The following is a 19,380-nucleotide window of genomic DNA, read 5'->3' as shown; positions in this document are numbered from 1 at the left end:
AGTCCAGAAACAGATGATCCTCCTCCTGCTGAAGGTCAAGGGGTCAGTAGCTGACTAAAGCTTCATCACAGTGCCCATCATTCATCTTACTTCATGCCGTCATGCAGGTGTCTTATTACCTCACATTATCACAAGAAGGGTGAGTACAGGACAGTAAGATATTTGAGAGAAATAGACCACATTCACATAACTTTTATTACAATATATTTTATAATTATTTTATTCTTAGTTATTCTTAATCTCTTAATGTACTTAATTTATAAATTTTATGCTAGGTATGTATTTATAGAATAGACATAGTATATATATAGGTTTCGACATTATCTGTAGTTTCAGGTATCCACTTAGAACATCCCCCCCCCCCCATGAATAAAAGTGGACTACTATATATTCTCAGTTTCCTGGATTGACAGTCTACCACTTTAAGTAAAATATGAAAACCTTATTTCTACTTAGGTTCCTTTATTTTCCCCATTTTTAAGTATTAAATACCAGATGGTATTATACTTGTTTCCATCTTCAGATATGATCTATAAAACTCATGAGAAGGATAGTTTATTGCATATACCCATATTTTTGTTCATTCTGTTCCTTCTTCTTGGTGCTCCAGGATTCTTTTATTTCTTTTTTCTTATTTTCTCTCTGTTTTAAGAAACTTCTTAAGCCATTCTTTAAGGGTATGTCGGCTAATGGCAAATTCTTCTAGGCATTCTTATTTGCAATTTTTTTTTTTCTTCCTTCTTCATTCCTGAAGAGTAGTTTCTCTAGATATAGAATTTGTGGGTAACAGTTCTTTTCTTTCAGTGCTTGAAAAATGATGAGTGTTACTTCTGGCCTCCATAGTTTGATGAGGTATTCTTTTGTAGATAATCCACTGTTTTTCTCTGGCTGCTTTCCAGATTTTTTTCTTTCTTTAGGTTGCAGAAGTTTAATTTTGATATGTCTTGCTGTAGATTTTCTTGGGTTTATCCTGTTTGGTGTCTGCTTAGCTTCTAGCATCTCTTTTTGTGTTTTACCAGTTTGGGGGCATTTCTAGCCATTATTTCTTTGAGTTCTTTGAGTACTCTTTCAATCCTATTCTCCTTTCTTGCCTCTTTTTGGGACTCTAATGATACAAATGTTGATGGTTCTCTTATTAGAATCCAGCAGGTTCCTGAAGCTTTGTTCATTTGTGTTCAGTCTGTTTTCTTGGTTGCTCAGATTGGTTAAATTCTATCATACTTTTCTCAGCTTTAGTGATTCTGTCTTCTATCATCTCTACTATTGAGCTCCTTTGTATTTTTTTTCTTTCTTTTTTTTTTTTAAGATTTTATTTATTTATTTGACAGCCAGAGATCACAAGTAGGCAAAGATGCAGGCAGAGAGAGAGAGGAGGAAGCAGGCTCCCTGCTAAGCAGAGAGCCCGATGTGGGGCTCGATCCCAGGACCCTGGGATCATGATCTGAGCCGAAGGCAGAGGCTTTAACCCACTGAGCCACCCAGGCGCCCCGTATTTTTTATTTCTGTTAATATAGTTTTCTGTTATGTAATTTCCATTTGACTCCTTTTTATAACTTCTTTTTTTCCCCCAAGGTTTTAATATTTTCTTCTGCTTCAAGAGCATATGAAGTTGACTGTTAAGGCCTATTTATGCCCACTGCTTTACAATCCGTGTCAGATAATTCTAACATCTGGTTCATCTTTGTGTTGATGGCAGTTGATTGTCTTTTCTTATTCCAGTTGTGATATTCTTATTTCTTGTTTTCTGGGCATTTTATCTATTGCGGACTCTGGATCCTATTTAAATCTTTTAACACGTATTCTGTTAAGGTTTAGTATGACATCTTGCCTCCTCTTGGGGATATGATTCCAATGATGGCTTAATTTCTGAAACTTTGTGATATTATTTTGATCTGCTTAGTTTGTCTGGTGCCTCTGGGGCTCTCCCTGGTCCCTGTTCCTGCTGTCAGAGGAAGTGAAAGGGCTTCCGCAGGCTGAGCCACTTCATGTCTCTGTATAGAAGAGAGGAGTTTTGGGCCTCTGAGACCAACAGTGCTTCGCTGGCTGGTAACTTGTGGCAGAATCCTTCTTGTCAGTGTTATCTGGCCATCCTATTATTTCTCTGTAGGACAGGGAAATCTCAGTTCTTGAAGGGAAGGAGATTGTTTACCCCTAACTGCTGCTTGTTAGTGGGACTTCCAGTCATACCTTCTTGCCTTTGGTGGTGAACTCAATTGGTGGTGTCATTGGAGAGATTCTTGTTGAATCTCAGAGATGAACTGGCCTGCCTGGACTGTCTTCTGTACTGATTTGGGGATTGGGACATGCCCAGGTTACGTCACCTTCTTCTGGGTTAGGTCATTTTCTTTTGGTTGGAAGGGAGGGCATAAAAGCCTTGCTTCTGTATTATTCCTCTAGTCCTAGGATTCCAAACCAGTGTGTCTTCCTTTTGACACTTTCCAAAATTCTCTTTTGGATGTCTCTTGCATTATTTTTAGGGCTTATACTTATACTTTGAGGGAGGAGTAGGGAGAAACAGGTTTAAGCCATCTTATTTGGATTATAAGTCCTAATGTTATGGTTTTAAATATTACTTTTAATTTGAAGGTAACTTTTTCAGAGGATACTTTTCATTTGAGGATATCTTTTTATATATGCCAACAGTGACCTTATGTAGTCTATGTAAAGGTTGATTTTGTATGCACTATCTTTACTTTCACAACCAAAAATATATATAAGTACTTATAATATGAATAAAAATTGGTTAAGAATTTTTGTTTCTTTCTTTTTTTTTTTTTTTTAAAGATTTTATTTATTTATTTGACAGACAGAGATCACAAGTAGGTAGAGAGGCAGGCAGAGAGAGAGAGAGGAGGAAGCAGGCTCCCTGCTGAGCAGAGAGCCCGATGCGGGACTCGATCCCAGGACCCTGAGATCATGACCTGAGCTGAAGGCAGAGGCTCAACCCACTGAGCCACCCAGGCGCCCAAGAATTTTTGTTTCTTGAATGGGTAACATTCACTTGCTTGAAATTTTGCTTAAGTAAAACAGTAACAGGAAAATATGGTCCAGCATTAAGGTATTAGGGTGCCTGGCTGACTCATTCAGTAGAGCATGTGATTCTTGGTCCCAGAGTTGTGAGTACGAGCCCTGCTTTGGGTGTAGAGATTCCTTAAAAATAAAAGTCTTTAAAAATATGAAGGTATTAGTGTATATACAATGGATATGTTCTCTGTGTGTGTGAATGTGCACACGTGTCTCACATACTCCATCTCTTTTATGTACTTCCCCCTTCAGATGCTTTTTTTCCCCACTCTGGTTTGCCCTTTCATTCCCTTAGTGGTGTCTTGATGAGCAGAAGTTCTTAATTTTAGTATAGTCTAATTTAGCAATTTTAAAAAATGATTAATACTTTATAATCTGTTTAGAAATCTTTGCCTAACCCAGTGTAATGAAGATACTCTCTTCGTTTTTTCTTCCAACAACTTTATAATTTTGACTTTCTCATTTAGATATACAATCCAACTAGAATTGATTTCTATTATGTGAAGGCTCAAGATTCCTTTTTTTTTTCCCCTTCAGTTAACTCACCTCCATTTATTGAAAGATCATCCTTTCCCCCACTTCACTTGCAACATAATCTTTCTTATAAATCAGCTATATATGAGTGAGTCTTTTTTTGGACACACTATACCCTGGGCTGTTCAGTAGAAGTATAATGCAAGTGACAAATGAGAGCCATACATGTGACTACAAATTTTCTAGTAGCCCCAGTAAAAAAAGTAAAAATAAACTGATGACATTTAAAAAAATAATCTATCTTATTAAGCCCAGTACAATAAAATAATATCTTAATATTTAGTCAATATGGAATTGCTGAGATATTATATATTTTTTGTACTGTCTTTGATATCTGGCATTTATTTACATTTACTGCACAGCTCAACTCACACATAAAATTATCATCATTAATACTTGATCTGAATTTAGATTTCATAAAATTTAAAGTTGAAACAATAGATTCACATACCTAAGTTAGTCCGAAAGCTTAAGTCTAATTAAGTCTAGTCCGAAAGTTAGTCTAAAGTTTCTTTGTCTTTCTTTTTTCTTCTCTCCTTCCTTTCCTTTCTCTTCCCCCTTCCTTTCCTTCTTCTTTTTGTTCGTTCGTACGTTTATTAATTTATCAGAGAGAGAGCACAAGTAGGGAGAGAGGCAGGCAGAGGGAGAAGCAGTCTCCCCACCAAGCAGAGAGCCTGATGCTGGGCTTGATCCAGAACCCTGGGATCATGACCTGGGATGAAGGCAGACACTTAACCGACTGAGCCACCCAGGCATTCCTGTACTTAAGTTTCTTAAGTTTGAATTTAAATTCATTAAAGTAAAAAAATTAATTTGCTTCCTGAATTGCACTAACCACATTTCAGGTGCTCAGTGGTCATGTGTGTGATGACTACTGTACTGGACATTGCAGTCTGTTCATTTTTCTATTGTCTGTCCTTGCTCTAATAACATAATGTCTTTTTTTTTTTTTAAGATTTTATTTATTTATTTGACAGACAGATCACAAGCAGTCAGAGAGGCAGGCAGAGAGAGAGAGAAGGGAGGAAGCAGGTCCCTGCTGAGCAGAGAGCCCGATGCGGGGCTCGGTCCCAGGACCCTGGGATCATGACCTGAGCCGAAGGCAGAGGCTTTAACCCACTGAGCCACCCAGGCGCCCCTAATAACATAATGTCTTAATTTTACTATAGTTTTATAATAAGTCTTAATATCTGGTATATAAGCACTCCAACTTTATTCTTGTCTATTATGAATCCTTTAAATTTGCATATAAATTTTAGAATCCTTTTGTCAACTTTCACTATCATTTTTTTTCAGAGTTATTACTATTCACTATGTTAGCTACATAAATGATAGCAAGAAAAACAAAACCATATTAACATACGGAGTTTGGGTACTTAGTTGCCTTGGTTCTTTTCCTAGCTAAACAGCTGGTTCTGAAACATCAGCCTCACTGTTTTACCATTCATTTTTTATGCAACTCTGCAGATATATAAAACATAATATGAGGTGGCATAGGCTTTTCAGGACAGCCGTGACTATCAATTGTTCAAGCCACAAATATAAGCTGTAGAACACATGGTTTTAAAAATGTAATACAGTATGAGAAAAAAAAGAATAAAGACATTTCCTTATTTCCTCTGATTTTATCAAAGAGTGGAGCCCAAGAATGTGGTAGGACCGGAAAAAAAAGTTGATTTTGGAAATTACATACTTTTGTATACTATTTCTATTATGTAGCATAGGGCCTGACACATAATAGGTATTCAAATATTTGAATAAAGAAGTAGAGGTAATATGCTTAGCAGAACTCTTTGCTCACGTGCGGACCATTGTACTTAAAACTTATGAGCTGGGCCCTGTGATACGTAAGCAGATTTAAAAAATTTTTTTAAATTTTACATTAAACAACAGATATTTATTATCTCACAAATCTGGATGGCTGGAAGTCTGAGGTCAAGGTTTGGGCACGGTTGATGGCCACTTAGGCTTCTCTCCTTGGCTTGTAGGTAGCCATCTTCTTTCTATATCTTTACATGGTTTTGTTTCTTTTTGTTCTGTTTTGTTTGTAACCTTCTCTGGTCCAGTCTCCTCTTATGACACCAGTCATACTGGACTAGGACCCACTCTAATGACTTCATTTTAATTTAATCACCTCTTTAAAGACCCTGCCTCCCAGTGTAGTCACATTCTGAGATAGTAAAAGTAGTGAAGTAGACTTCAACATATGAAGTTTTGGGTACCACAATTAAGCATATAAAAAGAAATAAAATTAAGCATATAAACAATTAACATATATATAGAAAGGAAGAAGAAAATTTGATTATAAAGATAGCAGGATGTCACATCACAGGAATGCACCTGAGCATTCGAGAAGTCTCTCTGCCCTCTCCTTCTTCCATATCTCTTGCTCTCTCCCTCTCCTTCTTTTTCTTTTATATAATTGTATATAAACATACAGTTTAAAGAATAATAATAACCATCTGTATAACTGCTCCCTAAGAAACAGGATCCTTTCTAACCTGAGACTTTTTGGTTAAAATGGGTATTATTATACAAAGTAATATATGGCATTTGGCTTTGTAATGATGTTTCTTAAAAATTCTGAAAAAAGATGTGTCGAGACATAATTATAATAGAAGTACTATAGAATTTGGTATAACTCATGTTGCATGATACATGACTCGAAAGAATGAATAGAACACTGTTATAGTAAATCATCTCATATCTTTTAAATATTTTCCAAATTGTATTCACACAAGAACAGTTACCTGGTTAATTGTTCTAATACAAATATTGCCATATTTGAATCTTTAATTTCATCACCACCTGAGTGAACAGACTTATTAAATTCTTATTCCAAAGGAATTTTCCTATTGGGATAGATTATTCTAAAGTAACTTCTACACAGTTCTTTTAAGCTGGAAAATGTTGAAGAACTTGATATGGCTGCAGCATTAGGTGGAGCAGTCAAGAAAACATTCATTAGATTTCAGGTGGAGCAGTTAAGAAAGTATTCATTGGATTTCTTTTTATGACGGTATAACTGCTTGAACCTTTCAGTTTGAAAACGTTTAAAACATGCTTGAAAAAGAAAAAAACCCACAACAACAGAAAGTCATTTTTTTAAAAAAGATTTTATTTATTTATTTGACAGGGAGAGATCACAAGTAGGCAGAGAGGCAGGCGGGTGGCCTAAGAGGCCATCTCTCTGAGCAGAGAGCCCGATGTGGGGCTCGATCCCAGGACCTTGAGATCATGACTGGAGCTGAAGGCAGAGGCTTTAACCCACTGAGCCACCCAGGCGCCCCCAGAAAGTCATTTTGAAAGAATGGATGAGTCTGCAAAAAGGAACAAGCATGGTATCAGGGAAGTGAGATGGCTCTGAAGTCACTGGATACCCTGGGAAAATATATGGACTGAGGTGACCTGTTATTTTAGAGCACAGAGGCGCTGGGGACTAAGATGGGGGCTTCCACAATTTGGGAAGTCAGACTGGAGACTCCTTTAGGGAAAGAGCAAGCAAGTGGCAAAGGAAGTAGGCAAAGGAAAGGTTCTCCGTGGTCTCGTCTCTGAATAGAGATTAAAAGCAGAACCTCTCCCCTGAAAATTGGTGGGCACTCACTTGTCCTCATGTGTGCATTTGTTGTTTGAATTAATACTGTTTGCACGATCTGAAAAAGCCTAAATCTAGAATTATAATTTAAGAGGGGACCTGGCCTTTAATAAATGCTGTAGGCACTTGGCAGAACCATACTGTAACTCTGTTTGGAAGTAAACATCTTCAGTCAAGTTGCAAAGAATTGCCACAGATTTACATATGATAGGAACACGTAATCTGAAATTACTGTCATAATAAGCCACCATGCGTGAAAGTCAGTAGTAACAGCATACCAAAGAACCAAACTCCATAGACTCCAGTTCTTGGAATATAAATGCAGTTTATGCTTGAGGCATTTTGATGTTGTTAAAGGAATAAAAGAAACTGATAGCATGAGTAAGGAGGAAGTGACTATTACTGACCAGGCAGTTTTGAAAATGAACCAATTAGAAATTGTAGAAATGACAAATAAAAAATAAATTGAAAAATTGAATATTTGAAGTGAAAAAGATTTTAGAAAAAATATTGTAAACTTCGCATTTTGGAAGTCCCAAGAAATAGATTTGCTTGTTTTCTAAGGATGAAACAGTTCTTTAAAACATGAAGGCAAAATATATTTTTATATATGCAAAAATAAGGAGTTTACCTGTTTAGCTAAAATCCCCATTCCTCCAAGTAACTTTGAATGATGTATTTCTGATCTTAGGAAGGAGGTGTGAGACATAAGAAGTATAACAAAATAAGATGGTAGATACGGGGATAAATATAAACACATTAATGATGTGAAACAGGAACATTTAATGTATGGAGTTCGAAAGCCTCAGTAATATCAGGGCAGTCTTTAAAGTACTGTACTATAGTGGTGTAAGTGGGATGGAGATAACTAGATCTAGAACATCTTCAGGCCCTTGTGTTTATTTGGGAAGAAGCTAAATTTTGTATTATAAATATGGAAGTTGAAAGTTAAAGCTTAATGTTCAAAAGAAAATAGGATCTGTACAAGACCTTTATAGGGACTATAGTAAGATTTTATTGAATGAAAACAAAAAGTCGTAAGTAAATGGAGAGAAAGATCCTGTCTATGGATAGGGAACCTGGATAACGGAATTCAGTCAGTTTCTAACAAATTGCCTTGTAAGTTTATGCAGTTTCATTCAAAGTTCCAATAGCTTTTAAAAATGCAATGCAGGGGCACCTGGGTGGCTCAGTTAAGTGTCTGCCTTGGGCTCTGGCTCCTCGCTTGGCAGGGGGTCTGCTTCTCCCTCTGCCCTTCACCCTGCTTGTGCTCTCTCTCTTTCTCTCAAATAAATAAATAAAATTATTTTAAAAATTGCAATGTGAGATCTTACTTTAAAATTTGCAAAGGACAAGTTATCCTGGAAACTTGAAGAACGAATTAGGGTTGGGGCTAGGTCTGTCCTGTCCAGTGTAGTAATTTCTGTCAGGAGGTCTGTCCTGTCCAGTGTAGTAATTTCTATCAGGAGGTCTGTCCTGTCCAGTGTAGTAATTTCTGTCAGGAGGTCTGTCCTGTCCAGTGTAATAATTTCTGTCAGGAGCTCGTAGTTTGGCAGTATGGCAGCAACACAGAGATTGACAGATCAGAGCAGCAGAAGGGAGGCACAGAAGTAGACCTTTACAGAAGCGTAGTGTGTCAGAGTGATGCTGCACATGAGTGGGAAGAGGATAGACTATTCACCCTATACTGCTGGAATAATACTGCTGGAATCATTACTGTTTATATGGGGAAAAATGGAATGGAATCTCTACTTCATACCCTATGCAAAATCAAATTCAGTCAGATTGAAGCCCTAACAAAAAACCGCTAACACTTCTGTTGTGCTGATTATATACTTGACCTTGCTCTAGCACCTTACACACATTTGGCCCTTTGATCATTACATTTATCTTTAACTGTAGGTGCTGTTATTACCACCATTTTTTTTTTTTACGTGAAGAAACTGAGGCAGAGCAAAGAGAAACAAAGTAATTTGCCCAGGGTCACAGTAGCAGAGCCATCTTTGTCTGTGACTGTAACTTCTATGCTATGTTGCTTTTACTTAAATGAGCAGACAAAATCCCAAGTTTTTCAATATAGAGGCATGTTTTTGTGACCTCAAGACAGGGAAGGTTTTTTTTTTTTAAAGTATTTTACGTTTATCTTAAGGGAACAAAAAAAAAATCAGTGAATTTGGCTACCTTAAAATTAGGAACTTCTATTTGTCAGGAGGTACCATAAAATAAGTGAAAAGGCAAGTCAGAGATTGGTAAAAGATATTTGCAATACTTAGAACAGGAAAGGATTACACATAAATATAACAAATTCTTACCGCACTAATAATGTGTAAGAGTTTTGTTTATTCACGTTTTCCTCCACAATTGGAATTTCTTCTGATCCTGGTGGCCATAAAATGGTATATTTATGGTTTTAATTTGCAATCCTTAATTTTTAGTGAGGATAAGCATCGCTGCCTATCATTGATGGCTATTGGTATTTTTCCTTTAACAAAGAGTCTGCAGATGATAGGACTCGGGCTGACATTGGCATTTTGAGGATTGCGGGTCAACCTGCAGGTGTTCATAGATCTGTAAATTTTGTAAGAGAACCACCTGTGATTAGATCTGCTTCTCAGACTGGTTTTTTATTTCGAGGGAATTTTTTGTTTGTCTTCATTTAGAGCTATACTCCAAAATCATTTAGTAGAACACTGAATTTGCTGGTGCAGGTCATAACATTTGAAAGGATTAACATTTGATTTATGCTCTCTAAATCCACAGCTATTAGAAAATAACCTAAAACTTCAGGATTTACTTTGCAGAAGTGATTTCCTTCTAATGTATTCTCTTTCAGCAGAATTCAGAATCCTGTTACATAAGAGGCCATACAGCTTTAATTCCCACACATTCATATTTGGTGACCGTAATACTTAAAAAAAAAAAAAAAGTATAAAATTTCCCTAATTCTCAAAGTAACACATACTCCTAAGAAAATTTGGAAAATACAAACATGGAGGCGATAATAAACTATTTAGAGAACTGTGATTTATAATATATTCCTTTGTGGTCTCTTGTGCTTATATCCTTATGTACATGGTTGAGGGTAACTATCCCACTTTAACAGAAGACCTTTCACTTCTTATTATGCCAAGAAAAAAGTAATTATAATTACTTAGAAATTTAATCACATAAAAGTCGACTCACCATCTCCAAAGAGGTTTGAATTTCAGTAGGGGGTGGGAAGAGGATTGTTCCATGCATTATAGACTATGGAGAATTATGCCTGACCTCTCCCTACTAGATGCTGTAACATACTTTGTTTTCTCCAGTCAGTCTATCAAAAATGCTTCCAAGTACTGCCACATGTCCCTTGAGGGGACAGATCAGAGCAGATCTGATAGAGATCCTGGTAGAGATCCTCAGGTACATAGAGTAGAACACCCTTCCATGATCATGTTTTCTTCTCTTAGTGTGGGAGATACTGCTTCTCTTGGTTTTCTTCCTTTATGGTATTGCTTCTTTTCATTCTCTTTTGCTGGTTCCTCTCTTCCTGCCTTCTCAATGTCCACACCTCTCTCCGGAGCTCTCCACTCATCTATCCAGGTGATCATTGGCCATCTTCACTCCTCTCTCTCAGAGGCATTGCAAATGGAATGTGTCTTGTAAACAAACTCGTAACCTCTGCCTCCTCCAAATGTCTCCATGTGCAGCCATCCTTTTTTTTTTTTTTTTTTTTTTTTTAAAGATTTTATTTATTTATTTGACAGAGAGAGATCACAGGTAGGAAGAGAGGCAGGCAGAGAGAGAGAGGAGGAAGCAGGCTCCCCGCTGAGCAGAGAGCCCGATGCGGGACTCGATCCCAGGACCCTGAGATCATGACCTGAGCCGAAGGCAGCGGCTTAACCCACTGAGCCACTCAGGCGCCCCCATCCTTTTATCATTTAATGCAATTCCTGTTGTCTAGGCTACAACGTTATAGTCTTGTCTGACTGACTGGTTACTCTCAAACCTTACATGAAATACATCAGGAAATCCTGTTGGCTCTAACTTTACAATTTATTCAGAGTCTGACCTTTGCTCCCTTTCTCCACTGCTGTCACCATCATCTCTTGCTTGGTTTAGTTCAGGAGCCACCTAACTGGTCCCCAGCTCTGCCCTTGTGCTCTTAATCTTCTCTGAGTGACCTTTAAAAATGTTCAATCAAATCATGTCTTTCCTCTCCTCAGAGCTCTGTAATGGCTCCTGCCTTTCACTCAGAATAAAAGCCAAAGTCCCTGGCATGTAATAGCTCCTCAAAAAATACTTGTTGCATGAATGAAGAGCTTAATCAGATCATTTAAACGTTTTTTTCACCTTCTGCATCTTGCTGATACTTTGTACTTTTTACTACTCCTTCTTTCTTGAACTCTCTTCTCTTTCAGTCATAGGTATTCCCTCTTCTGTCTCTGGTTGGTTGTCATCTTCATGGCTAAACTTCCTATATGTACAGTCATTAGTCATTAAATCTCTGTTCACATGCTTGGCCCTCTTTCTCCTTTCTGTATTCTTCATCCTTCTATGATTTAAGTCCAGTGTCTAAACTATCACTTCTTCATTGATTCTTCTCAATTGCATAGAAATATATCAGAGAAATCTTCTCCTTTTTAATTTTTATCCCCTCTAAATATGAGCTCCATGAAAGCAGGGAGTGGATTTTGCTGGTTAACTACTGTATTTCCAGGATCAGATGTGGTTCCTTATATTGTCGTCATTCACTACATATTTGTTGAGTGAATTAATCTTGAATCTGTTTTTCTTTTTTTTTTTTTCAAAGATTTATTTATTTATTTATTTGACAGAGAGAAATCACAAGTAGATGGAGAGGCAGGCAGAGAGAGAGAGAGAGGGAAGCAGGCTCCCCACCGAGCAGAGAGCCCGATGCGGGACTCGATCCCAGGACCCTGAGATCATGACCTGAGCCGAAGGCAGCGGCCCAACCCACTGAGCCACCCAGGCGCCCTTGAATCTGTTTTTCATACTGCTTTTTGGTCATCTTCGGTTGGATGTCTTTATGTTAGTCCATAATATTTAGTAAGCCCAAAACCAGATTCACCATTCACCCACCCCCCATAAACCTGTTCCCTCTCCTTTTCACTCTGCCTTTTCTATAAAGGGTACTCCCATCAACACCAGTTGTTAAAGCCAAACATCTAGATTTTTCTTTCTTTCTACTTTTCTTTCTTTCTCTCTCTCTTTATTTCTTTCTCTTTTTCACCACTACTAGTCAGTTATCAAATTCTACTGATTCTTTTTTTTTTAAACAGATTTATGGAGGTACGATTTACATATCATAAAATTGCCCTATTTTAAGGGTACAATCCAGCAAACTTTAGTATATTTATAGAATGGTATAACTATCACCACATCTCATTTTATAACCTTTCCATCACCTTGAAAAGAAGTCTCGTAACCACTTAGAGTTGCTCATTTTCATTCCCAATCCTAGGCCACCATTAATCTACTTTTTATTTGTCCCCTTTTTTTGAACATTCACGTAAGTAGAATCATACAATAAATGTTTTTTTCTGTCTGACTTCTTTAACTGAACATATTGTTTTTAAGGTTCATTCATGGTATATTTTGTATCCGTTACTTTTTTCCTTTTTTATTGCTGCGTAGCATTTCATTGTATGGATATGTTAGATTTTTTTCAATTCAGTCAATAGTTGATGGGCATTTGGGATGTTTCTAGGTTTGGGCTGTTGTGAGTAATACTTATGTGAGTATTTGTGTATGGGTCTTTGTGTGAATATGGTTTTTCATTTCTCTGGGTAGATACCTAAGAGCGGATTTGCTGGGTCCTATAGTAAGTCTGTGTTTAATTTTTTAAAGAAGGTGCCAAACTGATTTCCAAAGTGGCTACACCATTTTGTATTTCCACCAGCAACCTACAAAGGTTCTGAGGTCTCTATGGTCTCACTGATATTTGATATTGTCTTTTTGATTATAGCCATCCTAGTGGGTGAGAAGTGGTATTTCATTTGGTTTTAATTTGTGTTTCCCTAATGATTAATAACTTTGAGCATCTTTTCATGTGCTTATTAGCTATTTATGTGTCTCTGCTCATTTTATTATTTATTTTTAAGATTTTATTTACTTTTAGAGGGGGAGAGAGTACATGTGTAAGCAAGGAGGAGTGGGGGAGGGAGGAGTAGAGGACAGTAGAGAATCTCAAGAAGACTTCCCACTGAGCACAGAGCCTGGGGGGTGGGGAGCTCAATCTCAGGACCCTGAGATCATTACCTGAGCAGAAATCAAGAGCTGGAGATGCTCAACCGACTGAGCCACCCAGGCACTCTGCCTTTACCCATTTTAAAATTGAATTAGTTATCTTTTTATTGTAAAGCTGTATGAGTTCTTTATATAGTCTAGACACAAGTCTCTTATTAGAGTTACAAATATTTTCTCCTCGTGTATGGGTTATTTTTTAACTAAATTTTTTAAAAAATGTGAGCTATAATTCACATACCATAATATTGACTCCTTTAAAGTGCACAATTCAGTAGTTTTTAATACATTCACAAGGTTGTGCCATCATCACCAGTAGGTAATTTCAGAATATTTTCATTACCTCCTGAAGAAAACCAGTTTCCATTAGCAGCAACTCCCCCTTCCTCACTCCCCTAATCCCCTGGCAGCCACTTATCTTTTTTCTATCTAGGGATTTTCCTGGTTTGCCTTTTTTTACTCTCTTGAATGGTGTCTTCTGAGACACAAAATATTTTAATTTTGGTTAAGGTCGGTTGATTAGTTTTGTCTTTTTCTTGTGCTTTTGGTGTTGTATTTCAGAAAGCATTGCCTAATTCAAGATCTCAAAGATTTTCTCCTGTATTTTCTTTACTATAAAAAGTTTCATAATTTTGTTCTTACATTTAGGTCTGTGGTCTGTTTGAGTTACTTTTTATTTATAGTGTGAGAAAGAGATTCAAATTCATCTTTTTGCAGGTGGGTATCCAATTGCCCCAGCACCATTTCTGCAAAAGAATATTTCTTTGAATCTGAAGTATGTTACTTGCGGACAACATAGTTAGATCTTGAATTCTTATCCAGTTGGACAGTCTCTGCCTAAAATCTTTTGTTTCTGCCTCAGATCTTTGTTCCTTGTTTTCTCTTCCCTCTCTCACTGCCTTTTTTTCTACCTACTCTGCCTCCCAGATGTTTCGTGGCCTCCTGGTATAGATTCTCTGCCACTCTTTTTAAATCTGTTCTCTATACTGATTACTTTACTTACTTCTCTGGTTCCTGTGGACCTTTGAGTTTGCAAATCCTGACATAAAATATCATGTTGTGATTCCTGTAATTCTTCCTATTCATTATTTTATTTACTGGGTATTTAATGAGCATCTATTAAGTGACAGGCATATTGTTCTAGGGTTGAAAGCTAGAGTAGTGTGCCTATAAGCTTGTAATGATTAACTCACCACTAAAAATGTAGTGGCAAAAAAAATCAACCAGTTACTTAGTTCATGAGTCTTAGGTTGATGATTTATACTGGGCTCATGAATGAGGTTCTCTTGGTCTTGGCTGGGCTGTCATATACAGTCAACTAGATAGTTCTACTTCTGCAAGTTGGTTGGCTATCATCTGAGGCAGGGATTGGAAATCCTTGTAGAGTCCCTAAGCTAAGAATGTTTGAAGAGTTGTAAAATAAAAGACAACAGAAGAATATGTGACAGAGATCATATATGGCCCTTAAAGCCTAAAGTTTTTACTATCTATGCCTTTACAGAATGTTTGCTGATCCCTGGTTCAAGGCAAAAGGAATTGACAGGGCTACATGTCTCTCATCATCCAGTAGGGTAGGCTAGGCTTTTCATGGCAGCAGTAGGGTTCCAAGAGAGAGTGGAAGCATACAGATTTTTGTAGCTTACATATGGAGCTGGTACAGTGTTGTTTCTGCTATATTCTGTTGGCAAAAGCAAGTCACAGGTTGGCTGAAATTCAACAGATTGAATGAAGTACTTTATTTTTTTTAATGGGAGGAGCTATAAAATCACGTTTCAAGAGGTGTGAATAAAAGGAGACAAATTATAACCATTTCTACTGCTTCCCACAAAGAATAGAAAAACAGACAAAAAAGCTCTTTGCCTTTGTAGAGTATATATTCTATTGATGGCAATAAATTCTCATGTTTCGTTATACGTTCCAAATGTGCCCTGAATGTAGCCATTCTGTCCGCGTTGCATGTCACTGACTAGTCCTCTGATTTTTCACTTTCCTGTACTTTAGTCATGTTTTTGGAATAAAAAAATAGTATGAGTTTCTTCCCTCGTATTCTTAGTTAATTCCATTTTTCTTCAAGTTGGCTCACCTCTTGGAGGCATTCCCTGGACAGTATGCCCTGTACTCTGTTTCTCTACATTTTCTGACATATTCTGTTTTAGCACTGGTTAATGCTGAATTGTGATTAGTAGTAGTTCAGTATCACCTTAGTAAGGTGTTTGAAGGCAAGGGTCCTGCCTCATTGACGTATTTCTGTTTCTGGTCAACAAATATTTGTTGTCTGCCTACTCTTTGTCAGGCACTGTGATAAGTGGTAGAAGTAAACAAAACAGACAAGGAAGGAAAGTTCTTGCATTCATGGAACTGCATAAGTAGTATTCTTAATAATACTGTTGTTTGTTTGTTTGTTTGTTTTAACAAGATGAGTATTTTAGATTTTGTTTACTCAATATGGCTCCAAACCATATTTTGCTCATAAGTCTTCTGTGTTTTAGTCATGTGAAGTTTTATCTTTAAGGCATTTACTGTGTCACTTTTGACTTTTAGAGCTACATCTTTAATGTTATGCAATATGTGTGTTTTGAAAACCAAGCACAGTAAATCGTTATGTTGAAATTCATATACTCTTTTGATTAGTAGTTCACTCTCCTCTCGGTCATTCACTTTTAATTCTTGGTAGTCTTTCTCTAGGGAGAGTATGTCTTAAACATTTTAGAACACAGGTTTGAGGTTCCATATTCTTTTTCCTCAAGGAAAATTAGATTTTAGTGTTTATTATAGTGCCCTATACATAATGGGCACTTAATAAGCATTTGTTCCTGGTAATAGCCACTTTGGTTTTCTGTTTAATTGAGTTTCACCCAAAATGGTTATTCTTGCCTGGCTTTTAAATAGCTAAATAAATTCTTGACCTTCAGTATAATAATTATAATAACTTCTTTTCATTCTGAGTTACTTACTTTCTCTCTTTCCCCCCATTTGACCCTCAAAAATACTAATGTATAAATTTTGAAGGGTCTGTATTTTCTCAGTTGCCAACCTATTTGAAGCATTTTGAAAATGTACATTTGAATTTTATAACTTGATGCCTGTTGAAATTAAGGACAATTTAGAGAAGTGATTTATTACCTGAAAAGAATTAATGGTATGATTCTCTGTAACATTAGTCATATCATTTAGTTATTTATTCTTTCATTCTTGGTTTAGTCATTCGTCTATTGAATAAGTGTTTTTTGAGTGCTTACAATACATCAGTCACTCTGCAAGGTGCTGGTGTTATAGAGAGGAATTAAACATAGTCAATGAGTGGAGGGAGATCTTTATTTTATATTTAAATCTTTAAGGTTTGAAATATTACAGAACGCTACAATATAAATATTCACCAGACAGAAAAGGGAGAGCAAAGAAGGACTCCATAGGATTTTAACTTTTTCTGGCATCCCACGTAACTATTCTGTGAAATGTAGCAAATGATACTCTTTTTTAAAACTTTTTTTAAAATTTTTAAATTAACATATAATGTATTATTTGTTTCAGGGGTACGGGTCTGTGAATCATCAGTCTTACAAAGTTTACCACATTCACCATAGCACATACCCTCCCCAGTGTCCATCACCCAGCCACCCCATCTCTCCCACTCCTTCCCCTCAGCACCTCTCAGTTTGTTTCCTGAGATTTAAGAATCTCCCTCTCTGGATTCATCTTGTTTCATTTTCCCTCCCTTCCCCATGATTTTAAAAAAAAACCCCGAAATCTTGCCATTTCCAATGATGTGGGTGGAACTAGAGGGTCTTATGCTAAGTAAATGATATTCTCATATTTTGCATTGAAAGTTGAAGACTATAGATCATTCATAAGTGATGAATTTTTGGAAATGCTAATAGCTTCTGGTTATCAATCTTTAAGTGTCTCATATTTGTTGCAGTGAATATAGAAGTTGAATTAAATGTTGGAAATAATTGTTGAAAAGCATGTATATAAACATGCATTTTATGACAACTGGTGTCAGATGAATTATTATCTGGGCAGTTCAAAATGATGAATAATTAGAATTCTTGTAGAACAATATAAAACTATTTTGATTGCAGATATAGAGAAATTATAGTTTGATCAGAAAAATTTGAAAGACAATAATTTTCCTCACTAACCTTTTTATAATTCAGTATGTTATATAAGAAATATATTTTTATCTAAGTGAAATCATATAATTGACCTTCCATATTTTGTTATGTGTAGGGACCAAATTAAGACATGAAAACATTATTAAGATAAAAGCAGAAAATTTCTCTATGGCCAGTTGGTTTATAAGAAGGGTAAAGAGGCTACATAGCAGCTCATATATTTATTTATTTATTTTTTGCTTTTTAAAAATTATTTTTATTGACCTATAATGTATTATTTGCTCCAGGGATATAGGGCTGTGAATCGTTAGTCTTACACATTTCACAGCACTCACCATAGCACATACTGTCCCCTATGTCCATAACCCAATAACCTTCCCTTTCCCTCCCTACCCCCAGCAACCCTGAGTTTGTTTTGTGAGATTAAGAGTCTCTTACGGTTTGTCTCCCTCCTGATCCCATCTTGTTTCATTTTTTCCTTCCCTTCCCCCCACAAACCCCCACCCTGCCTCTCAAATTCCTCATATCAAGGAGCTCATATGATAATTGTCTTTCTCTGATTGACTTATTTCACTCAGCATAATACCCTCTAGTTCCATCCACATTGTTGCAAATGTCAAGATTTCATTTCTTTTGATGGCTGCATAGTATTCCATATATATATATATGTATGTATATATATATATACATATATATATATATCTCCATCCCACATCTTCTTTATCCATTCATCTGTTGATGGACATATAGGTTCTTTCCATAGTTTGGCTATTGTGGACATTAATGTCCAACATTCAGGTGCATGTGCCCCCTTGGATTACTACATTTGTATCTTTAGGGTAAATACCCAGTAGTGCGATTGCTGGGTCATAGAGTAGCTCTATTTTCAACTTTTTGAGGAACTTCCATGCTATTTTCCAGAGTGGAGCAGCTCATATATTTAAAGCCTAAGTGATTTTTATTCTGTGTTTTTATTTACACATGATTAATGAATTAATCCATAGGTCAGCAAGGAGGTTTAAAGTATTCAAAATTAAAAGCTAGGCTATTTGGGAGGGGGTTTAACTTTTTCGTTTACTTAAAATGGAAAGGGCGTTATTTAAGTATTGATCTGGGTAATGTTACTACTTTATTGGAATGTGAAATGGTGCTTTCCCCCTTCCCGATAATCCTTTAATTAACATCCTTTCTTTTTTTGCTTTTCTTTCTTTCTTTCTTTCTTTTTTTTTTTTCTGTATTTTTGGAACACTTTGGGGATGGAATTGTAGCTGTATAAGTTATATTGTTATATTAAAGCAAGGTCACTCTTAAAATTCTGAATTATAGCTTTTGAAAAGTTTTGTTTAAAAAGCAGTCTGAATGAAGGTCTCTCTTTTTTTTTTTTTTTTAAAGATTTTATTTATTTATTTGACAGAGAACACAAGTAGGCAGAGAGGCAGGCAGAGAGAGAGGAGGAAGCAGGCTCCCTGCTGAGCAGAGAGCCCGATGCGGGACTCGATCCCAGGACCCCGAGATCATGACCTGAGCCGAAGGCAGCAGCTTAACCCACTGAGCCACCCAGGCGCCCTGAATGAAGGTCTCTTTGAAGCCCATTTCCATTTTGTACTGAAGAGTTCTACACTCCAAACTGCTCCTTGGAAAGGCACTAATTATTTTAGTCTGATATTTGCTTTGAACAGATGAATTAGATACTGTATCTTACTCAGTCTCTACTCCCAAGGTGGAGTGTCCTGTGTGGATGTCTGTGTAATATACAAAAAGTACATAGATCATCCTTTCTTCCCCTAAGACATTTCATGTTTTATGAAGATATATATGTGCATCTATAGAGTGATTTGAACTTGATATTAATAAAGAATTCAAATA

The 19,380-nt window shown here is 36.6% G+C and overlaps 1 protein-coding gene and 1 long non-coding RNA gene across 4 annotated transcripts in view; both read left to right on the top strand.

The window, feature by feature from the left end:
* Positions 1–19,380, top strand: part of MAGI3 (membrane associated guanylate kinase, WW and PDZ domain containing 3) — a 234,645-nt gene that overhangs the window by 35,206 nt on the left and 180,059 nt on the right. The gene's annotated exons all lie outside the window — the stretch shown is intronic.
* Positions 6,794–17,734, top strand: LOC116600713. The gene is made up of 3 exons (XR_004289769.1): positions 6,794–8,337; positions 17,278–17,283; positions 17,724–17,734. It is a non-coding gene; the product is annotated as an uncharacterized LOC116600713 (long non-coding RNA).

The sequence above is a fragment of the Mustela erminea genome, chromosome 10 (genome assembly GCF_009829155.1).
Source record: "Mustela erminea isolate mMusErm1 chromosome 10, mMusErm1.Pri, whole genome shotgun sequence".
NCBI classification, from domain to species: Eukaryota; Metazoa; Chordata; class Mammalia; order Carnivora; family Mustelidae; genus Mustela; species Mustela erminea.
The sequence above is the reverse complement of the archived record's forward strand: the minus strand, read 5'-3'. Positions and strand labels throughout refer to the sequence as shown.